At 37.3% G+C, this 23,623-nt stretch overlaps 1 protein-coding gene across 2 annotated transcripts in view; it reads right to left on the reverse strand.

Annotated features, from left to right (window-relative positions):
• The window catches only part of STX6 (syntaxin 6), a 76,062-nt gene that overhangs the window by 40,457 nt on the left and 11,982 nt on the right, over positions 1-23,623 (reverse strand). The gene's annotated exons all lie outside the window — the stretch shown is intronic.

The following is a 23,623-nucleotide window of genomic DNA, read 5'->3' on the forward strand; positions in this document are numbered from 1 at the left end:
TAACATTCATGATTATACACCATTCTTAGCAACCACCATTCTCATAAGCATTTTTAGGTCTTCATGGACAAATATCAAAGTTCAAACCTTTAAATAACAATCTGAGAATAATGATGTGAGCTGATATTGGAATAAAATAGCCATTATTTATACAGCTATAATATCAAGTTTATCTGAGAAACACAAAATTTAATTATTCTCTATACTTCAAAGTAGTATGGAAACAATCCTATGGATTAATTAAAGAACCCTTCACATTCTCTCATATGCTTCCATTGATGTAATGGTCACTTATATTCACATGAAAAAGTTCAAATACAGCTTTTCTTTTCTTAGGGAGTGGAGGTAGTAATGGTGGAGGGAGGATGACTCTTATATAGCTAGTCTTTTATAGATTATGATTTTAACCTGAGACATTTTAAAACCTAAAATCTCATTAGAAGATTTTAAAATGTTATTAGCTTTCCATGTATCTACTTTGCTGGATTAAGCAACCCTGTATGGCAGATTAGTGTTTTCTTGTTTAGAAAGTGATTAGGCCATTAAGTGCTATGATCTAGTATACTTTACTAGACTAGATATAGTCACAAGGTTTTAAACCATCACCTCCAACCACCACTTCCAACAGGCTAATAGCTACCAATTAAATGTTATAATCTAACACTACTGTATATAAAAGTCAAAAAGGAGTCATTTTATGATAATAATCCCACTGCTCCCAAACTAATAAAGATTTGTTTTGATCCTTTCTTGATTTCTTAACCAATTTGCCTGGAATAAACAGCACAAAAATATGTTCCAGCTGATTTGTTATCTCTGGCTTTAAGACAGAACTTGCATGTACCATATTTCCTCTGACTTTTCAACCACTAGAAGAGAAAGAACTAACAACAATGAATAAAAATGCCTTACAATACATAGGTTCACGGCACACTGGAGTTAAAAGGCTGAGTGTTAAATATAGAATACAGCTACTTGCTTCAGACTGAATAAATATGTGAGTTATATGGCCAACACTCAATCTGCAAAGTAAGTCTGCATCCAGTTTACAGATTAAGCAAATCCTTAGACTTTCCTTGCTCATGAGAAACTCTACTTGAGATAAAAAAGGGAAGGATTAAAGAAATGAGATGTAAACCCACTATCTTTACTCTGAGGTTCACGGCAGGTTTGGTGGAGGAAGAGGTACACACCTTTTCATGTGAGGTTCCTGGTTCTTTGCTGAATATCACCTATGATCATGGAAGACAGAGTAAAGAGCTGCCTCCAATGATACCTCATTTTAAAGAATAAAAAATTTTATCACTTTTGTTAAGTAAGGATGAATTCCTTTTTGAGAACTGGAAGCCTCAAACCTAAGAAGGCTGTCTCCACTACCAGTATCAACTATGATATGAAATTCTCCTAAGTAGTGTGATTCATAAACTTTTTTGGTCTCAAGATTCCTTTGCACTCTTAAAAATGACTGAGAAACACAAAGAACTTAGATTGATATGGACTATACCTATCACTATTTACTGTATTATAAGTTCAAACAGACATTTTACAAATATTCATTTTAAAATAATGAACGTATTACACTTAATGTAATGTTTTTATTACATAATTTATAAAACAAAAACTTAGTGAGAAGACTGGCATTGTTTTACATTTTTGTAAATCTCTCTAATATCTGGTTTAATAGAAACAGATTCTTGCTTCTGCCTCCATATTCAGTCTACTGATATTCATATTGGTTGAAGTGTATGATGAAAACCCCGCCTCATAAAGATATATGGGTAGAAAAGGGAGTACTTTAATAGACTTCTCAGATAATTGTAGATATTCTTTTTTGATACTACACCAAAACCCATCAAAGGATCGTTTCTTAAAGGTTAGCTGTAATGTGGAACCTGTAACATATCAAAGAACTTTCTGAATGCTCATACATTATAATCTATTGGTCTATCTCATACCTGGAATAGCTCTTTAACTCATGAATAATTTTATAAAATTGGAAATTTTTCCAAATGACCAGTTTAGTTTACTGGGTATTGCAGATCTTCCAAATGTTGACTCATTTCATTATATAATATCCAAAATCATATTTGTTAGCATCACCAACATCTTATCAAAAAAACTTAAATTCTGGAAGACTGTAGGATCATAGGAGTAAATAAGTTTTCTAAAATTCTATTTTTTAAAAAAAGCTCTAATTTTATCATTGGCAAAATACTGTCAGATTTTTTCCTTGAAGTGACAGGTTCCACTATTTCATTGAGAAAATCACATAGCTGATAAATGACTTGTATCCAGAGTATATTAAAGAGCTCTCAAATATGAACAGTAAGAAAACAAACCCAATTTAAAAATGGGGAAGATGCTTGGCCCCCACCCCAATCAAGGTGATAGAGAGAGATGCTAAACAGAGATGCTGTTCCCCTAAAGAAGCTTTGAACAACAGTCAGGAACTGGCAATAACATCTTTTTCAAAGCTCCAGAAAACAGTAAAAGGACTGTAGAAACAGTGGAAACATGAAATCAAGAAAAAGATTACTTAAAAGTGGTATGCTCTTGAGGGCCTTTAATCCTGTATAGCTTAATGTAATACTTGGATACCATCCTAGAATATATTAAGCAGATAAGCAAAAAGTATCGGCAAAGTTCCTTTAGAGATGGGAGAAAAAATATGGATCTATTAAACTTTACTATCAGGAAATCCCCTGATACTGTGTCAAACATTAGGGACACCCAATCAATAGGCCACCCCCTTCCTCTTTTTTTTGCCCCACACTGAGGAAGCTATATCATTATACAATCATCTTCAAGAAACATGGGTGGAACACAGCTCTACAGCTTCAGGCTCTTGCCTCTAGCCATCCTAATACACCATAAACTAAAAAGGTGATATCTATATAACGTGTAAGAATAACCTCCAGGATAACCTCTCAACTCTGTTTGAAATCTCTCAGCCAATGACACTTTATTTTGTCTCATTTCTCTCTTTCCCCTTTTGGTCGAGAAGGTTTTTCAATCCCTTGATGCTGAGTCCCAGCTCATTCTAGGATTTCTGTCCCATACTGCCAGGATTTACATTCCTGGGAGTCATGTCCCATGTTGGCAGGTGCGGAAGGCAGTGAGTTTGCTTGTGGTGTTGGCTGACAGAGAGAGAGAGAGAGAGGGGCCACATCTGAGCAACAAAAGAGGTTATCTGGGGGTGACTCTTAGGCCTAATTTCAAGTATGCTTAGCCTATCTTTTGTGGGGATAAATTTCATAGGAACAAAACCCAAGATTGAGGGCTGGGCCTATTGATCTGGTTGTCCCCACTGCTTGTGAGAATATCAGGAATTCTTCAAATGGGGAAGTTAAATTTTCCCCCTTTCTCCCCATTCCCCCAAGGGGACTTTGCCAATACCTCTTTATTCACTGTTCAAATCACTCTGGGATTTATCAGAGCATCACACTAACCTGGACAAACCTACAAAATCTCATACCCTATTCAAGGTTCCATGTACTTATGGTGTTCAATTAAACTGTCCATATATGTTATATTAGGAAAAGCACCAGTCAAAATATAAATTTTGTACCAAATAAACATTTCTTGCTTTAGTCTCACACAGAAGTTGGAAGTTTTAAAACATGAATGACCATTTATTTTCAACTCTCTGCAATACTGACATTCCTTTGTTCTTCCTCACGCAAAAACATTTTTTAATTTGTATATTTAGTCACTATCATTGTATAATCTAGGCATTCGTTGATTATACCATGTCAGTCTTTATCGTCTATCTTTCCTTCCAGCTTCATATGTGCCCCCAGCCCTCCTCCCTCTATTATTCTCAAATTCAGCTCCATTCAGTGTACTTACATTATTGTGCTACAATCAGGTAGTATTGTTCTATCCATTTCTGAATTTTTACAATCAGTCCTGTTTCACAATCTGTATCCCTTCAGCTCCAATTACCCAATCCTTACCCTATTTCTATCTTCTGATAACTTCTGTTCTTAACTGAAATTCTCCAAGTTCACTCATTAATGTTGGTTCATATCAGTGAGACCATATAGTATTTGTCCTTTTGTTTCTGGTTAATCTCACTCAGCATAACGTCCTCAAGTTCTGTCCATGTTGTTACATGCTTCATGACTTTATTCTGTCTTACAGCTGCATAATACTTCATTGTACATATACACCACGGCTTGTTTAGCCAAGCCCTGTATCTTGAGGCTTGCTCTTGTGAAGTTTATGTAAGCATGCCTAACAGCGACTTCTGGAGGACCTCTTTTATTGCTCAGATGTGGCCTCGCTCTCTCTAAGACCAACTCTATAAGTTAAATCATTGCCCTCCCCACTACATGGGACATGACATCCAGGGGTAAAAGACTCCCTGTTGGTGTGGGAGATGACTCTCAGGGATGAGTCCGGCCCTGGCATTGTGGGATCAACAATTTCATCCTGACCAAACAGGGGAAAAGAAATGTAACTAATAAAGTATCAGTGGCTGAGAGAGTTCAAAAAGAGTCAAGAGGCTACTCTGGTGGTCACTTTTATGCAAACTTCAGCTAACATTGCTATCTATAACTTGCCAAACCCCAAACAAAACCATTCCAGCCAATCCTAAAGGACATCTAGGGCAATATATAATAGTCGACAAAGTTTCCATGCACTAGGGTAACTTTCCAGAAACCTACAACCTCCAGAAGGGTCCCTGGACCAGATTAAGTCCTGAAAACTAGAGGGCCCAGCCTCTCCAGAACACCAGCTAGTTCCATCTCCCTACCCCATATTAGTGACAGCCCCTTCCAACATGAAAAAATTAGAATGGCCATAGCCCAAATACCCCTAAAGAATGGGATACAAAGATCAAAGGTGATGGCGGAATTATACAGAGAAGGTAGGGTTTAACAAATGCATATGATGGCTGAATCATTAAATTGATATTTCTTGTAGTCTCCAGTATCTTAGAGCAGCTAGAAGTAAAAACCTAAAACTGTAGAACTGTAACCCATACCAAACTCTGAAATCTGTTCTACAACTAATTGCTGTACTGTGCTTTGAAATTTATTGCTTTTTTGTATATGTTATTTTTCATAAAGAAGAAAAAAAGATTGATTGTGATGATAAAGAAAATATTTATTCCCTCTAGCTTCCTATATTCTGGAGCAGCTAGAAGGAAAAATCTGAGATGATGGTATAGGTAGCCCATGAAAAACTCTGGGATCTGTCCTATAACTACTTGTTGAAGACTGCTTTGAAAACTATTCCTTTTTTCTTCCTTTGCTTTGTATATATGTTACATTATATAATAAAAATGTTAAAAGAAAAAAAAAGTGATATGATCTTACAGCACCATAGCTAGCTGCTCTTCAAACTGTCATCAGTTGGCCTGTGCTACCAGTGTAGATCCCGTGTTCTGGTATTAGAGGGAACAGAGGAACCCTTGTGCACACACTCGGAGCTTATATGTCTGTCCCAACTTGTTTGGTAGTAGCCTAAGGGATTTGCTGTCCCAGAACTTGCCCTATATGTAGAAGGCAGCTCACAGAATTCTCCTACAGAATGCTGTGGGAGGTGAGATGAGTCGTGTAACCCAGGGCAGAGGACTGTTGGCTGTATAACACAGAATGCAGTGCCTGGGACCATGAGAAAACTGTTTTCTAAGGAAATCTGTATCCAAGTAAATGGAAATTCCTGGGGCTACATATTTATGTGGCCCAACATGAGCCACAGGTACAGAAAGGATCAGGGAGGCCCTTACAAGGTGACCTGGAACTATTCTCTAAACTCATGGTATAGATTAGTCCTGAAGAAGAGCAGCTGCACAGGTTAATCTGAAAAAACTAGGAAAAGTGTTTCTTTTATACTGTGTCAGATCTAAACTATTATATATCCCAGAAAAGCCATATTTTAATCCTGATCCAATCTTGTGGGGGTAGCCATTTCTTTTAATCCTGATCCAATATTGTAGGGTGGGAATGTTTAATTAGATTATCTCCATGAAGATGTGGCATGCCCAATTGTGGGAGTGACCTTTTCATTAGAGGGAGATGTGACTCTGCCCATTCAGGGTAGGTCTTGATTAGTTTACTACAGTTCTTTAAAAGGAGATACCTTCTGGCAATCAAAGAAAGCTCTGTTCTAACACTAGCTGGATAAAAGATTAAGGAGCAGATACCCTAGAGTCTAAATTTCAGCAATAATGTATTAAAATATCAAAATGTCCAGCACACAAGATTTGAAAACTTACAAAAACAGAAAGCAATACCCATGCAAAAGAGAAGATTAAAGATTTAGAAATATCAAACAGTTTTAAAAAATTTTCGTAAATATACTAAAAGAACATGGATAAAGAATTAAAGGAAATCAGGGAAACAACTGATGAACACAAAGGAAGTATCAATGGAGAGACGGAAATTATGAAAAGGAATAAAACAGAAATGAACACCACAGTAACAGAAATAAAAATTTCCTAGAGGTGTTCAACAGCAGACTGGAGCTGAAAGAAAAGAGAACTGGTGAACTTGACAATAAGACAATTGAAATCATCCAGTCTGTGGAGCAGAAAGAAAAACAAAGAAAAGTGAACAGAGCCTGAGGACCCTGTGGCACATCATCAAGTATACCAATATATGCATTTTAGGAGACCCAGAAAGAAAAGAAAGAAAGGGGCAGAGAGAATATTCAAATAAATAATGGCTGAAAATTACCCAAAATTAATGGAAGACAGGAATATATACATCCAAGACACCCAATGAACTCCAAACAGGATAAACCTAAATAGATTCACACTGCTGCATATTATAATCAAACTTTTAAATGCCAAGGTAAAGAGAGAATTCTAAGTCACAAGAAAGAAGTAACACGTCTCATACAAGGAAGACACGGTAAGATTAAGTGCCGAATTTTCAAAATGGCAGTGGAATTAATATAAATTTAAAGTACTAAAGCAAAAAACTGCCAATCAGGAATTTTACCAGGAACACTGTTTTTCAAAAATGAAGGAGGGACATTTTCATTGACTATAAGGGAAATGTAGCTCAAAACTCCATGAGATATCACCTCATACCTACATGAATGGCCACTATTAAATAAATGGGAAACCACAAATGTTCAAGAGGATGTACAGAAATTAGAATTCTTATGCACCGCTGGGGGCAATGTATAATGGTTCAGCCATGGAAGACAGGATGGTAGCATCTTAGAAACTTATATCGAGCTGCCCTACAACCCAGCAATACCACTATATACCCAGTATATACCCAGAAGAGCTGAAGCGGAAGCAGCGACACAAACAGACATTGCACAACGATGTCCAAAGCAGTGTTTTTCACAACTGCTGAAAGATGAGCACAATCCAAGTGCCTGTCAACAGATGAGTGCATATATAAAATGTGGTATATACAAATGATGGAAAATTATGCAGCAGTAAGACAAAATGACGTCCTGAAGCATATGACAACATGGATGAACTTGAAGGCATAATGCTGAGTGAAATAAGCCAGAGACAAAGGTTAGATACTATATGATTTCACTATTATGACCTTGGTAAAGGTAAACTCAGAGGCTTATAATATATTAGGGGCCCTAGAGATACACAAAAGCTAGAGATGGGTGAATGGTTAGCTAATGAGGTTGAACTTCAATGTAAAAGAATGGACAGAAGTGAAGGCAGTTCATTGGGGTCAAGTAATAATGCCATATTGAAGGTGAACATGATTGAAGACGGTTTTATAGAGCCATATACCCCACCGATTAACACTACAAATATAAATAAGTTCTTGCATGAATTACTTCAAAGGTATGAATCTTGTACAAAACTAAGTAAAAGAAGGGTAAGGGGAAAACTACCATTGCATGGTATGCTCTATATTTAACAGGAAGACAGCAACAGTCCACCAGCAACACCAGGGGTAAATACTTGAGGGCGGGGGAGGAAACAAGAGTTAAGTTTGGATTTTCTATTTGGTCAGGGTGTGTTTACTGGTTTTTTTTCTCTTTGAAGTAGTAAAGGCTGTCTGGAATTGAGGGTGTTGATGATTGTACAACTAGGTAAGGATAATGTGAGATGTGGATTGTGGATTGTTGACTGTGGACATTATACATGATGCCCAACAGGTGGAGGTGGCTAAAAGACGCATTGACTGAGAAGCAAAATGGCAAACTGTGATGTATACATATGATGGACTATTGTGTGGTTACAGAACAAAGATGTGAGGCATGCAACTAGGTGAATGAACTTTGGGAACAATATGTGGTACAAAATAAGCCAGAAACAAAAGAATATTGTATGGTCTCTTTTAGAAAATACTTATAAGAAAATTGGGGTGTAGATTGCAAGCTCTTATAGCAGTCATATTTAGTCTGGATAACATTTAGAAATGTTATCTCTAGATTTTGAGATGCTGTGCTATATATGTATAACCTGCAGTCTCTCTGAACTTTGGCTTCATGTGTGAACCTAAGACTGAGAGTCGGAGTTCTGCAGCTCTAAACACTAGCATTGCTGCATACAACAACTGTTGAAGAAACTGAAAAAGTGATCAGGCTTCAACTAGAAATAATTAGAGATAAGATAAAGCCAGTTGGGTCAGAACTAAGGTAAATCAGAATACAGGAGTAAAGGATGACATTGTCAGTATTTTAGAATCTCACCTACTATATGAGGCCAAAGAAAGAGAGGTTCATGTTGTTCAAAACCTAAATTTTCTGTAGTACATAATCTAACTTAACATGTCTGGACAGCTCATTTTAATAACCCAAACACATGGAGCCCAGAATAGGTATTGAGGGATTGTAATTCTGTATAGCTTAATGTAATGCCCAGATACATCCCTGAGTATGTTGAACAGATAATTAAAAAGTATTGGTAGGAGGGTACAAGGGTAGTTCAGTGGTAGAATTCTCATCTACCATGTGGAAGATCTGAGCTCAATTCGGGATCTATGCACTTCTCAAAGCAAACGAACAAATAAAAAACAAGCAAAACAAAAATTCAACAAATGGTGCTGCAATAATGGGATATTCGTGTGGAAAATAACGAAATGTGACCATGCCATACAGCATACCAAAAAAAAAAAACAAAAACAAAACCCAAACAAACAACATTGGCAAAGTCCCTTGAGGGATGGGAGAAAAAAATATGGAACTATTAGCCCTGATATTGTCTCAAACTTTAGAGACTCCCAAGGCAATAAGTCAAGTCCTTGATCTTTTCTTTTCCTTTTTATTTTTTATTTTTTGGCAAGGGCAGGCACCAGGAATCAAAACTGGGTCTCTGGCATGGCAGGCGAGAACTTTGCCACTGCGCCACCATTGCCCACCCAGACCTCAATCTTGAGGTTTTTGAGAAACTTATTTCTATAGCAGAAAAACTAAGTCTACACAGTTATGCCTCTTACTTCCAGAAAACCTCTTTTGTTGCTCAGATGTGGCCTAGGTCCAACTCTGCAAGTAAAATTTTTACCCTCCCCACCATGTGGGACATGACATCCAGGGGCAGAAGTCTCCTTAGCAATGTGGGACATGACTTCCAGGGATGAGCCTGGCCCTGGCCCCATGGGATCAACAACACCTTTCCAATCAAAAGAGAGAAAATGTAGTAAAATAAGGTCTTAGTGGGTTAAGTGAGTACAAGCAGAGTTGAGAGGCTATTGTGAAAGCTACTCATAGCTTCAGCCAGATATTGCTAATTACCAGAGTTTACCAACCCCCAACCAAAAACATTATTGACAATCCTAAAGAACACCTAGGGCTTTATCTGAGATTCTACAAAAGTTTCACACACTAGGATTACTTTCCAAAAATCTACAACCTCCAGGTTCCTAGGCCAGATAAGTCCTGAAATCAGAAGAGGCCAGCCTCTCCAGGAACATCAACTAGTTCCATCTCCTTATCTCATATTATTGACAACCCTTTACAACATGAAAAACTTAGAATGGGCATAGCCCAAATACCCCTAAAGATTGGGAGAAGGATGAGTGGAGAAGTTATAACAGAAATGACAGGATTTAACAAATAAGTATGACTGCTGAACCATTATATTTCGTTTGGTCCCCAGTGTCGTGGAACAGCTAGAAGGAAAAACTTAAAACTGTGGATCTGTAATCCATACTAAACTCTGAAATCTGTTCTATAACTACTTGCTACAATATACTTTGGAATATATTGCTTTTTTGTATACATGTCCTATTTCACAATAAAAAATGTTTTTTTAAAAAAATGAGGGCACAATTAAGACATTCCCAGATATTCAAGAGCTGAGGAAGTTTGTCACCACTAGTCTAGCCTCCAAGAGATGCCAGTGAGTTCTGCAGGTTGAAAGGAGAGGACAAGAGATGAAAGACTGAAGTCACAAGAAGAAACAAGGATCTTCAGTGAGGGTAATGACATAGATAAAGGGCAAATACATAAAAAGCAATGATAAATCAGTAACATAGGATTCATAATGTATAAATATGTAATTTGTGATAAGAACTTCATAAAGATGAGGGGGATGGAAAGGTACAGGAAAAGGGTTTGTGTATATTACTGAAATTAAATTGATATCAAAGCAAACAAGATGTTATAGATTCAGGATGTTTAATTTAAGCACCAAGGTTACTACAAAGATGATACTGGAGAATACACAAGCTCATAAAGATACAATTTAGAGAACAGGTTGCCAAGGGCAGGAGGGAAGTGGGATGGCAAATTAATGCATATAGATGTAGAGTTTCTGTTCAGGGAGATGGGAAAGTTTTAGTAATGGAAAGAGGTGAGGATACTGCAATATTGTGAATGGGTTAATCCCAATGAACGGTATGGTTGGGAGTGGCTAAAATGGGAAAGTTTATGAAGTACTTATGTTTCCACAAGATTTCAACAGTCACATCAGCAAAGACAACACACAGATGACAATCACTTGAGAGGAGGCTCAAGATCATTAGTCTTTACAGAAAAGCAAATGAAATCCTCAATGGGATTCCACTACATAACTAGATGCTTAAAAACTGACAATACTGAAAAAAATTTAAAAAATAACTTAAAAAAAGAAACTAACAATATCAAGTGCTGACTACATGGTGCAGTAACTGGAACTCTCATGCATTATTGGTGGGAATGCAAAATGGCAGTTACTTTGGACATTTTGGTAAATGTCTTTCAACTGATAAACTGATCAGCTGTGGTATATCCATACAACAGAATGCTGCTCAGCAATAAATAGGAATGATTTACTACTACTTGCAATACCATGGATAAATCTCAAATGTATCATCCTAAGTGACAGAAGCTAGATTCAGAAGGCCACATAGTGTATGTTTTAGTTTTCCGACTGTTGAAACAAATACCATACAATAGGCTGGCTTAACAACAGGAGTTTACTGGCTCAGGGTTTCAAAGGCTAGAAGGTTTGCTTCCTCCAAGGGTCATTATCTTCCGGTTCATCAACAAACTTTGGGGTTCTTTGGCTTTTCTGTCATATGGTAATGCACATGGTGGTATCTTTTCCTTTCTCTTCTGGGTTCCAATGACTGCCAGCTTCTGGCTGCTGGCTGTTCTCCCATGGCTTCTTTTTCCAATCTCCTTTGTGTATAAGGATTTCAGCCATATTGGATTAAGGCACCTTCATTTAGTTTGGACATACCTTAACTAATAACACTTCCAAAGTTTCTATTTCAAATGGGTTTATACCCACAGAACCAGGGCATAGGGCCCTGAGCATGCCTTTTGTGAGGGATATGATTCAATCCCCATCAGAAATGACTCCATTTGGGCGGGCTGCGGTGGCTCAGCGGGCAAGAGTGCTTGCCTGCCATGCCGGAGGACCCCGGTTCGATTCCCGGCCCCAGCCCATGTAAAAAACAAACAAACAAACAAAATATAATAAAAACAAGAAAATGTTTAAAGATGTTTCCCTTTCTTCCTCCCTTCCTTCCTTCTCTGTCTTTCTTTAAAAAAAAAAAAAAAAAAAAAAAAAGAAATGACTCCATTTATGTAACATCCTAGAAAAGACAAAATTATAGGGACTAAAAACAGATTTGCAGTTGCCAGATGCTAGGCATGGGAGCAGGGGAGGGGGTATTGGCTAAAAGTCTTAGAAAAAAATTTTAAGGGTGATGGACCTGTCCTATATATTTTTTGAAAGGGTGTTACATGACTATAAATATTTTGCCAAATCTCACAGAACTGTACATTAAAGAGGCAAATTTTGTTGTAGGCAAATTATAACTTTAAAATGAAGAAAAGTATACTTAAGTTTCAAGATTTTAATAAAATAATATTTTGTGCTTTATGAGTATATTCTTAAGTGAAAATGACTTTTTAAAAATTGAATGCAGGGTGGTGAAGAATATGACAATTATTACTACAGTTTGGTGCTACTGCCTTGATTTTTTCAAATGCACCAGCAGTTTTACCTGCCACTGCTTTTGCACCATCAGTGCAACAGTCAACATAGTATGAAGAGCAAATAACATCTTAATAGTATTATGAAAAAAGTTTTGGCCCATGGACTTGCTCTGAAAAGATCTCAAGACCCCTTAGGATCCACAGACCACACTTCGAGAACCACAATTCTTAAGATGTTGTAAATATTCAAATTTGGGGGTGGGGGGATTCTAGTAGCACTGAGTGGGAAATCAAGGAATCCTTAGACATGCAAGAATCTAAGTATGTCTTGAGGAAGAAAAGAAAAAAATGTCAGGAATTAGAAAAATGTTACAAAGCAATCCCAGGATAACATTCAACACTCCAAAGGCCTGTCCAATAACTCAGTTTATTCTCCTCTAAAGTTCTTGTCTTTAAAAGAAGCATTCATTTTTTGTTTTCATTTATTACAGAGACATAAAAAAAGCAAAGTAGTCATTTATTTTTGGTGTATAAGACAAAGGTTTTAAAGTACTACACGGTGGGAATGGCCAGCAATGGCAAAGATCTTGAAAGATAACCATAACCTGCAATTTATTGAGGAATTCTATTTTAATAGTAGCTAAGAGGGTCCCTCAAAGCTTAAAACATCTCCCAACTTCGGTTCTTTCATTTTAGCTGAGCATTAGCGTGGAAAAGACAGAATGAATAAAGAAGAACACAATCTTGTTTATAAGTAAAGTCCTAGTTTTAAGCTAAATAATTAATAGCAACCAGAATTTCCTAGAGAACTTGGGATTTCTGAACCCAAGCCACAAGAGACAATTAATAAGGTATGAGACTAACTGGTGAGTCAACCTTCTCATCAATTTAAAACCACCTATAAGCACCTGGAACTAAATATGTAGAATCACCTGGCATTTCAAGCAAACCAACTAATAAAACAGGAGAGTACATAATCATGTACAGGCATACCTCAGAGATACTGCAGGGTTGTTCCAGACCACCACAATAAAGCAATTACTGCAATCAAGCTAATAAAGCAATAAAGTGAGACACATGAATTTTAAAAATTCCCACTGCATATAAAAGTTATGCTTGCACTATTCTGGAGTCTATTAAGCGTGAAACAGCATTATGTCTTTTTAAAATGTACACACCTTAATCTAAAAATATATTATTCCTAAAAAGTGCTAACCATCATCTGAGCCTTTATGAGTCATAATCTTTTCTGCTGGTGGAGGGTCTGGCTTTGATGCTGATGGCTGCTGACTGATATAGGGTGGTGGTTACTGAAGGCTGGGGTGGATGTGTGAATTTCTTAAAATAGGATGACAATGAAATTTGCCACATTGATTGAATCTTCCCTTCATGAAAGATTTCTCCATAGTATGCGATGCTGTTTGACAGAATTTTACCCAAGCAGAACTTTTAAAATTGAAGTCAATCTTCGCAAGCCTTATCACTGCTTTATCAACTAAGTTAATGCAATATTCTAAATCCTTTGTTGTCATTTCAAGTGTTCACAGCCTCTTTGGCCAGGAGTAGATTCTATCTCAAGAAACCACTTTCTTTGCTCATCCATAAGAAGTAACTCATCTCTTAAAGTTTTATGATGAGATTATAGCAATTCAGTCGTATCTTTAGGCACCACTTCTAATTCTAGTTCTCTTGGTATTTCCACCACATCTGCAGTTACTTCCTCCACTGACCTCTTGAACCTGCTGAAGTCAACCATGAGGACTGGAATCAACTTCTTCAAACTCTTGTTGATATTCTGACCTCCCATGCATCACAAATGTTCTTAAGGGCACCGAGAATGGTAACTCCTTTTCAGAAGGTTTTTAATTCACTCTGCCCACATCCATCAGAGGAATCATTATCTATGGCAGCCATAGTCTTAAGAAATTTATTCCTTAAATAAGACACGGAAGTCAAAGTGATTTATTGATCCATGGGCTACAGAATGTATGCTGTGTCAGCTGGTATGAAAATAACATTATTCTCATGGTCTATCTCCATCAGAATTCTTGGGTGACCAGGTACATTGTCAATGAGCAGTAATATTTTTTAAACATAACAACATACAAACATGAACATTCTTAACCTATGATCATTCCATTCTTGGTATATACTCAATAACTCACAATATCATCACATAGTTGTATATTCATCACCATTCTATCAATTTAAAAAAAGAAAAAGAAAAAAGAAAAAAATTCATACCTATGATACCCCTTATTCCTCCCTTTCATTGATCACTAGCATTTCAATCTACTAAATCTATTTTAACACTTGTTCCCTCTATTAGTTATTTTTAATCCATATGTTTTACTCATCTGTCCATAAGGTAGATAAAAGGAGCATCAGACACAACGTTTTCACCATCACACAGTCACAGTGTGAAAGCTACATCATTATATAATCATCTTCAAGAAACATGGCTCCTGGGACACAGCTCTCCATTTTCAGGCACTTCCCTCCAGCTCTCCATTATACCTTAGAAAGGTGACATCTATATAATGCCTAAGAATAACCTCTAGGATAACCTCTCGACTCTGTTTGAAATTTTTCAGCCATTGACACTTTATTTTGCCTCATTTCTCTCTTCCCCCTTTTGGTTGGGGTTTTCTCAATCCATAAGTCCCAGCTCATTCTAGGATTTCTGTCCCACACTACCAGGAAGGTTTACACCCCTGGGAGTCACGTCCCATGGAGAGAGAGGGGGAGGGCAGTGAGTTGAGCAGTAACATTTTTAAAAGTATCTTTTTTTTCCTGAGGTCTCAAAAGATTTAATATATTCAGTAAACCATGTTGTAAACTAAAGGTGCTGTCATCCAAGTTTTGTTGTTTCATTTATAGTACACAGGCAGAGTAGATTTACCATCATTAACAGCCCTAGGATTTTCAGAATGGTAAATGAGCACTGGCTTCAACTTAAAGTTACCAGCTGCATGCACTGCTAACAAGACAGTCTGCCTGTCCTTTGAAGCCAGACACTGACTTCTCCTCTCTAGCTACTGAAGCCCTAGATGGCATCTTTTTCCAAGAGAAGGCCATTTCATCTACAATAAAAATCTGTTGTTCAGTGTAGTTATCTTCATCAATGATCTTAGCTAGATCTTCTGGCTAACCTGCTGCTGCTTCTATATCATCAATATCATCACTTGGTGCTTCACTTCGCACTTTTATTTTATGGAAATAGTTTCTTTCCTTAAACCTCATGAACCAATCTCAGCTAGAATCAAATTAGTTTTAATGCAGATTCCTCACCTCTCTCAGCTTTCAAGAATTGAGGAGGTAACCTTAGGACTTTGTTCTGGATTAGGCTTTGGCTTATAAGAATGCTTTAGCAGGTGTGATTTTCTAATCTGGACCACTAAAACTTTTGACATATCAGCAATAAGGCTGTTCCATGTTCTTACCATTTGTGTGTTCACTGCAGTAGCACTTCTAATTTCCTTTAAGAACTTTTCCTTTTCATTCACAATTGGGCTATTTAGTAGACGAGGCCTAGCTTTCGGCCTATCTCTGTTTTCGACATGTCTTCCTCACTAAGCTTAATCATTTGGAGCTTGTGACTTAAAGAGAGAGGCCTGCGACTCTTTCACTTGAACACTTACAGGCCATTGTAGTTAACTGCCCTAATTTCGATATTGTTGAGTCTTGGAATAGGGAGGCCCAAGGAGAGGAAGAGAGACAGGAGAAGAGCTGGCCAGTGGTACACAACACATAACATTTATTAAGTTTACATTTCATGTGGGCCTGGTTCATGACACCTCAAAATAATTAAAATAGTAACATCAAAGATCACAGATCACATAGCAGATATAATCACATGGGAAAAGTTTGAAATATTGCGAGAATTACCAAAATGTGACATGGAGACATGAAGTAGAGCATGGTTTATATATTTTCAAGATTTTTCCCCCAACTATGTAATAGGATTAATTAAAATCTACACCCAGGATTTTCTGAGAAAGATCAGGTATGCTTGGAATTTCTGGAGCGCTACAGCTTTGCAAACATGCTGATAAATAATATGTTCACAGACAGCTTTGGGAAGTGTCTGGCACCATTACTCTGAAAACTTGCTAATTACTTTCCCAGAAATTATAGTTTTAGCTCCTGACCCAGAGAATGCTCTTTCAATTCTTTGAAGGAGAGAGATGGATTATCTCCACATGAGCCAAGCAGAGTTTCTGCTCCCATATCTGTTGAATATGCTTCCCTAGTCAGTGTTGTCTTAAACAGGCAGTATTTCATGAGCAACAAGAGCCTCAGTGTTGGTAATACCATGGGATAAGGCTTTTTCCCTTTGCTATCCACCAAACAGCGCACCAAAATAATGAGATTTCTGAACACTCAAATGAAGGTCCTTCATTGCAATCTACCACAATGCCCAAAGGACCACTTGTAATGCAGAGATTCTTTTCTAGGAAGCAACTGTCAAAGATGAAAACAGTCCAGATCTTTGAGAATGAATCTTTTGGGCAAAAATAAAGTCACCCAAGCTTTCAAAGCCAGTTTTCTATTCTTCCACATCTTCTAAATAAAAAGTTGACACTGGCAGAACTTTTTGTTTTTTGAAGCCAGTCCAATATTGACCTCTTGTTAACTTTCCAACCTACTCCACCATGGTAAAGGGCTCACCATCTCACCAACGTCTAGGGCTACAGGTAATTCGTCCAGATGTTCATGAAATCACAGTTTTATTTGGATCTAAGCAACAGTGTCAAGCAAAATAGGAGGAAAGAATGTCTCAGCCATCAAAGAATTTCTGTGTTCCAGAATCTGCCATTCAATTGCACCACCAAATTTCCTGATAATCGTAGCTACAGCCTCCACTATCCTTCTGATTTCTCCTTTCTCCTTTGGCCATGCTGATAGATTCTGTATCGTCATCTGTTTGCAGTTATGACTGTGTGACTGTGTAACACATTACTCCAAAACTGAGTGGTGTGAAACAACCATAAATTATGTTCATGAATTCTGTGGGTCAGAAATTTGTACCAAACACAGCAGGGATGGCTTGTCTCTGCTCTACAATGTCTAGGGCCTAAGCTGAAAGACTTAAGGGTGTAGGGACTTTAAGAGTGGAGGGTTCCTCAACTTATCTCTCTATTTATCTCTAGTAGTCTCTCTACATGATCTCTCTAGCAGAGTGGCTACAGAGTGGCCTAAGACTTCTTACTTATTAGCTCAGGGCTTATGTTCCAAGATGCAAAGAGCCAGAGAGAAGCTATATTGATTGCCTTTTATGACTTAGCTTCAGATTCGAGCACTGCCACTTCTGGCTCATTCTGTTGGTCGAGGCAGTAACAAAGGTCTGCCAAAGTTCAAGGGAAGGGAATACAGACCCCAGCTCTTGACAGGACAGCAGCTTCACTACTGAAGAAAAACAAGTGGGAAAGTAAATATACATTGGTGTGGCCATCTTTGGGAAAAATACAATCTGCCATACAACTGTATCTGGGACAGCACCTATTCCGCAAGTCTCTCCACAGAGAGGTCCCAGTCTCATCACTGTATTAAGAGAGGCTAATAAAGGCAGATATCTTCCATTCTAATAAAACTTGAAAAACCCAGGTTGTGCAAGACTCTACAACAACATCACTCTTCCACACCTCACTCCCCTTAAATGGGCCCTTGCTCCACCACCAATCCCTGGGGCTAGGTAATGGAGAAGCTCTTTAAATTATTTTGACTTCCACACTCACACTCTTTCACTTGACCTTGCTTCCATTGCCAAATTCAATCTCACTGTCATATTGTTTGTAATTGTTGCTAACACACAAAAAAAACTATCTTTATTTAGTTAACTATAGTTATGTTCAATTTGTGGCCCCAATCTGCTCTGCTTTCAGAGCTCCCCTGTAATAATACTCCTCCTACCAAGGACACTGTTGGTCAGAGTCAGGAAATTTAACTCATCCTCATTTTCAGTGCACTTGACATTATATCCTACCATATCTATTTTCTTGAAACTCTCACTTTGCTTCTGTGATATTGTATTATTGTAGTTTTCTACTAATTTTCTCTTTCTTTTTTTCTCCATGTGATCTGAATATTTCTAAGCGCTGTTATTGCAACTTCTAGGTACTCATCATTATCTGTAAGTTTAAAACACCCCTTTAAGCTGATTCCCTAATGATATTTCCAACTCTAACCAATCAGGATTAAATCTTATACTTTTAACTGACTACTAGGATCATTTCACTTGCCAATAATCAAAATAATCATATTCTCCTTTCAAAGTAAAAAAAAGCTATAAACTTTTTTATATTAAAAAAATTTTTTATATTATAAAAGCTTTTTTATAATTTTTTTTTAAAGTGAAAAATCTGCTTCCCTTTCTAACTTTCCCATTCTAGTTAATACTGCCATCATTTTCCAAGTTTCAAACCATGTCTAGACAAAAGTCATCTTTGATCCCTCTTCCTAGTTCTCACTTCGCACAACCTTTACTTTAGCCCAATCACTATGGGAGATGGGAAGGGGATAGGTAGGTAGGAAGTGCATTCTGGAGAACAATTTCATAATACGTATCAAAAACCTTAAAAATGTACATGGCCTCTGAATTAGCAATTCTGCTGCAGGAATTCAGGCTTTGGAAACAACCAGAAGTACCAATAAAGACATATGACAAGGAGGCTTATGATGACTTGTCCATAGTCTATGAACTTAGAAGCTTTTTATACTCTAAATTTCATTTTCTAAGAGGCTTCTGGTCAACCAAGACGGTGGCATAAGGTCCTCTAGGGTATTAACACCCACAGAATCCTTGAACAATTAGCAATAACTGGCAGAGTCATCTTCTTCAGAATTCTGGAAAACATTTAAAATAACATAGACTGTGCATGGGCCAAACCAAGAAAATATAGTTTTAAAAAACAATAGGAGAAGCTTGTGGCATCCTTACTGGCACGTCCGCCACTACTTCCCAGGTTCAGTGTGGAGTCAGCCTGTACCCCCATTGTGGGTTCCTGGCCCTGTTCTGAAGGTAGCAGCGCAACTACTACACACGAATTACAGTGCTTCTTTGTTGGTGTCCATCTTTCGGCAGGAAAGACTGAACCAAGAAACTCATCTCTAGTTCTGCTTGCCTGCCCAAAACTTACTATGCAAGCAGAAACAACCTGTAGAGAGCAGAAACAGCACAACAATTATATCAAAGTGGCCTAGGGCAAAGAGTTAGTTGCTGAAGTAATTACAGTATGATGGAAGGAGGGAATATCTATTTCATAGGCAGTAGATGGAGAATCTGAATTCTTATAAAAGGGAGAATTCCTTAGGCCATGGACAAGCACAAGCCCAGGACAAAATACTCAGAAAAGACAGAGAGGACATTGTACTTCACAGTCACATGGGCCGATCTTGATAGGAGGGCTAAGCTCTGAAGGAGAGCACCAGCCAACACAAAGCCAATTCACAAAGACTGAAAGGTCTTTTTTGTTTGTTTGTTTTTGTTAGCTCCTGGCCACAAGGAAATATCTGTCATATCATTAGCTGGATGCAAACTTAAGGAACAGATCATATAGGGACTAAATCCCAGAATTAACATTTAAAAATATTAAAATGGACAGTGTGAAATAAAGGTTACAAAACAAAGACAGAGAATATGGCCGATTTAAAGGAACAAGATAAAAATTCAGAAACTACCAATATAGAATATCAGAATTTGAACATACTGGACAAAGACTTTAAAAAAAGGATCTTCAATATACTCAAGGAGATAAAGGAAAAGAGAAAAGAGCTATAGGATATTAGGAAAACAATGAAGGGACAATATGAGAATTTCAAAAAAAGGGATAGAAAATTTTAAAAGGACCTAAACAGAAATACTGGAGTTGAAGACAACAATAGCTAAAACAAAAAAAATATCCTAGAGGGTTTCAATAGCAGATTGGAGCTGGCAGAAGAAAGAATCAGTGAATTGAAATGATTCAGGCTAAGTAGCAAAAAGAATGAGGGGAAAAAAAAGGGGGGGTGGAATAGAGACAAAGAGACCTGTGGGGCACTCTCAATTGTACCAATAAACACATTTTGGGATTCTCAGAAGAAGGAAGAAAGGGGCAGAAAGAATTTTTGAAGATAATAATGGCAGCAAAAGTCCCATATTTAATTAAAGACATGATAATGCACATTCAAGAACCCAAAAGAACGTCAAACCATATATACTTGAAGAGGACTAGGCTCAGACACATAGCAGTCATGTTGTTGAATGAGAAGGACAAGGAGAGAGTTTTGAAAGCTACCAGAGAAAAGCAACATGTTACACACAAGGGAGTCCCGGTAAGATTAAATACTGTATTCTCATCAGAAACTACAGAATCAAGATGGTTATGGGATGCAATATTTAATGTGTTCAAAGAAAATAACTGCCAACCAAGAATTTCAAATAAAGCAAGACTGTCTTTCAAAAATTAGGATGAAATTAAGATGTTCCCGGATAAACAAGAGCTGAAAGAGGAATTCATGACCACTAGACCTGTCCTAAAAGCAATGCTAAAGGGAGCTCTTCAGACTGAAAGGAAATAACCACACAGGAGAGTGGATCAAAGAGACATTAAAAAATAAAGACCACTAAGGCAACCTTTCTGGTAATTATAAATGCCAGAACTACTATATTGTATTTTTGGCAGATAATTCCATTTCTCTGTGGTGCTAAATGAAATCAGAAAAAGTAATGATGAGTCTATGGTTTTACATATATACGACACAAAGATACAATTCATAACAAGGACCAAAAGAGGTGAGAGAACAGATGGACTGTAAGAACAGTATATATGTATACACTGTTTAAGTTGGTATAAAATAAAAAATGTTATAAATTTAGGATGTTAAATTTTAGCCCCACATTAATCACAAAGAAAATATATGAAAAATATATCCAAAAAGAAGTGAAAAGAGACTCAATATGGTACAATTAAAAAAAAAATCAAATAGATAAGAAAGTAGGCATTAATGGAAGAATTGAGGGTCAAAATAAAGGTATAAAACTAGCAAAATCTAAGTAGCAAAATGATAGGAGAAAGTTTTGAATTATCAGTTGTTACTTTAGATGTAAATAGGTTAAACTCTTCACTCAAAAGACATATTTGCAAACGAGATAAGAATGCACAACACATTAAAATTCAAAGACAAAAGCAGGCTGAAAGTGAAAGGTTGGAAAAAAAAATACACCATGCAAGTAGCAACCAAAAGAGCCGGGGTAGTGTTCTGGTTTGCTAGCTGCTGGAATGCAACATACCAGTAAGGAATGGCTTTTTAAAAGGGGGAATTTAATAAACTGCACGTTAACAGTTTTTAGGCTGTGGAAATGCCCCAATTAAAGCAAGTCTATAGAAATGTCCAATCTAAGGTATCCAAGGAAAGATACCTTGGTTCTAGAAGACAGATAAAGTTCAGGGTTTCTCTCTCAAGTGAGAAGGCACATGGCGAACACAGTCAGAGTTTCTCTCATCTGGAAAGGCACGTGGCAAATACGGCAGCATTTGCTACCTTTCTCTCCTGGCTTCCTGTTTCATGAAACTCCCTGGGAGGCATTTTTCTTCTTCATCTCCAAAGGTCGCTGGCTGGTAGACTCTCTGCTTCTTGTGGCTGTGTCGTTCTGCTCTGCTCTGCTCTCTCTGAATCTCCTCCTTTCTTCAAAATATTTCCTCTTCTATAGGGTTCTAGTAAATTAATCAAGACCCACATAGAATGGGTGGAGACATGTCTCTATCTAATCAAGTCTAATAACCACATTGATTGGGTCATATCTCCACGGAGATAACCCAATCAAATTTCCAACCTATAGTAATGAATAGGGATTAAGAGAAACGATTGCTCCCACAAGATTGTTTAGGATTAAAACACGGCTTTTCTAGGGTACATAAATCCTTTCAAACCAGCACAGGTAGCTATACTAACATTAGATAAAACAGACTAAGTCAAAAACTGTTACAAGTGGCAATAACTACATTCTGATTAAGGGAACAATTCAACAAGAAGACATACCAATTATAAATACACAAAACTAGTAACAGAGCCCCCGAAATAAATAAAATATCTGCAGACTTGAAGTGAAAAATAGTTCTACATTAAAACTAGGTGACTTTACAAGCAAGAAAATTAAAAAAATAGATAAATGGGAACTCCTCAAAATCAAATGCTTCTGCACCTCAAAAGACTTTGCCAAAAAGGTGAAGAGGCAGCCAACTCAATGGGAGAAAATATTTGGAAATCACATATATATATGTGATTTCTGTATATACAAAGAAATCATACAACTCAACAACAAAAGAACAAACAACCCAATTATAAAATGGGCTAAAGACATGAACAGACATTTTTCTAAAGAGCAAATACAGATGACTCAAAAACACATGAAGAGATGCTCATTTTCATTGGCTATAAGGGAAATACAGATCAAGACATAATGAGATACCACCTCACACCTATAAGAATGGCTGCTATTAAACAAACAGGAAACTATATATGTTAGAGAGGATGTGGAGAAACTGGGACACTTATGCACTGCTGGTGGGAATGTATAATGGTGCAGCTACTATGAAAGACTGTTTCGTGGTTCCTTAGGAAACAGTATCAAGTTGCCCTATGACCCAGCATTAGCACTACATGGTATATACCCAGAAGAGCTGAAAGCAATGACACAAACAGACATTTGCACACCGATGTTCAAACAGCATTATTCACGACTGCCAAATGATGGAAACAAACCAAATGTCCATCAACAGACAAGTGAATCAACAAAATGTGGTATATACATATGATGGAATATTATGCAGCAGTAAGACAAAATGATGTCCTGAAGCACATGACAAGATGGATGAGACTTGAGGATGTAATGCTGAACAAAATTAGCCAGATACAAAAGGACAGATACTGTATGATTCCAATTTTATGACCAGCATAAAGGTATATCAGAGGTTTATAATACAGAATATAGGGGACTTAGAGATACACAGAAACTAGAGATGGGTAAACCATTAGCTAATGAGGCTGAACTCCAATGTAAGGGAATAGAAAGGAGTGAAGATGATTCTCTAGTGGGTCTAGAAGTAATATTACTATACTGAAAATGAAGATTGAAAGGGGTTCTACAGACCTACGTGTCACACTGATTCACATTAGAAATGTGCATACTCATAAGAATTACTTCAAAGATATGATTCTTGTATAAAGGGTGTTTAAGTTAAAGGTACAGGGGGAAAACGGCTAATGCATGTTATGAGCTATGTTCAAAAGGAAACTGTCAGCACTACCACAGCAACAGCAGAGATAAATAATGGAG

This window comes from Tamandua tetradactyla, chromosome 4 (assembly GCF_023851605.1).
Source record: "Tamandua tetradactyla isolate mTamTet1 chromosome 4, mTamTet1.pri, whole genome shotgun sequence".
In the NCBI taxonomy this organism is placed as follows: domain Eukaryota; kingdom Metazoa; phylum Chordata; class Mammalia; order Pilosa; family Myrmecophagidae; genus Tamandua; species Tamandua tetradactyla.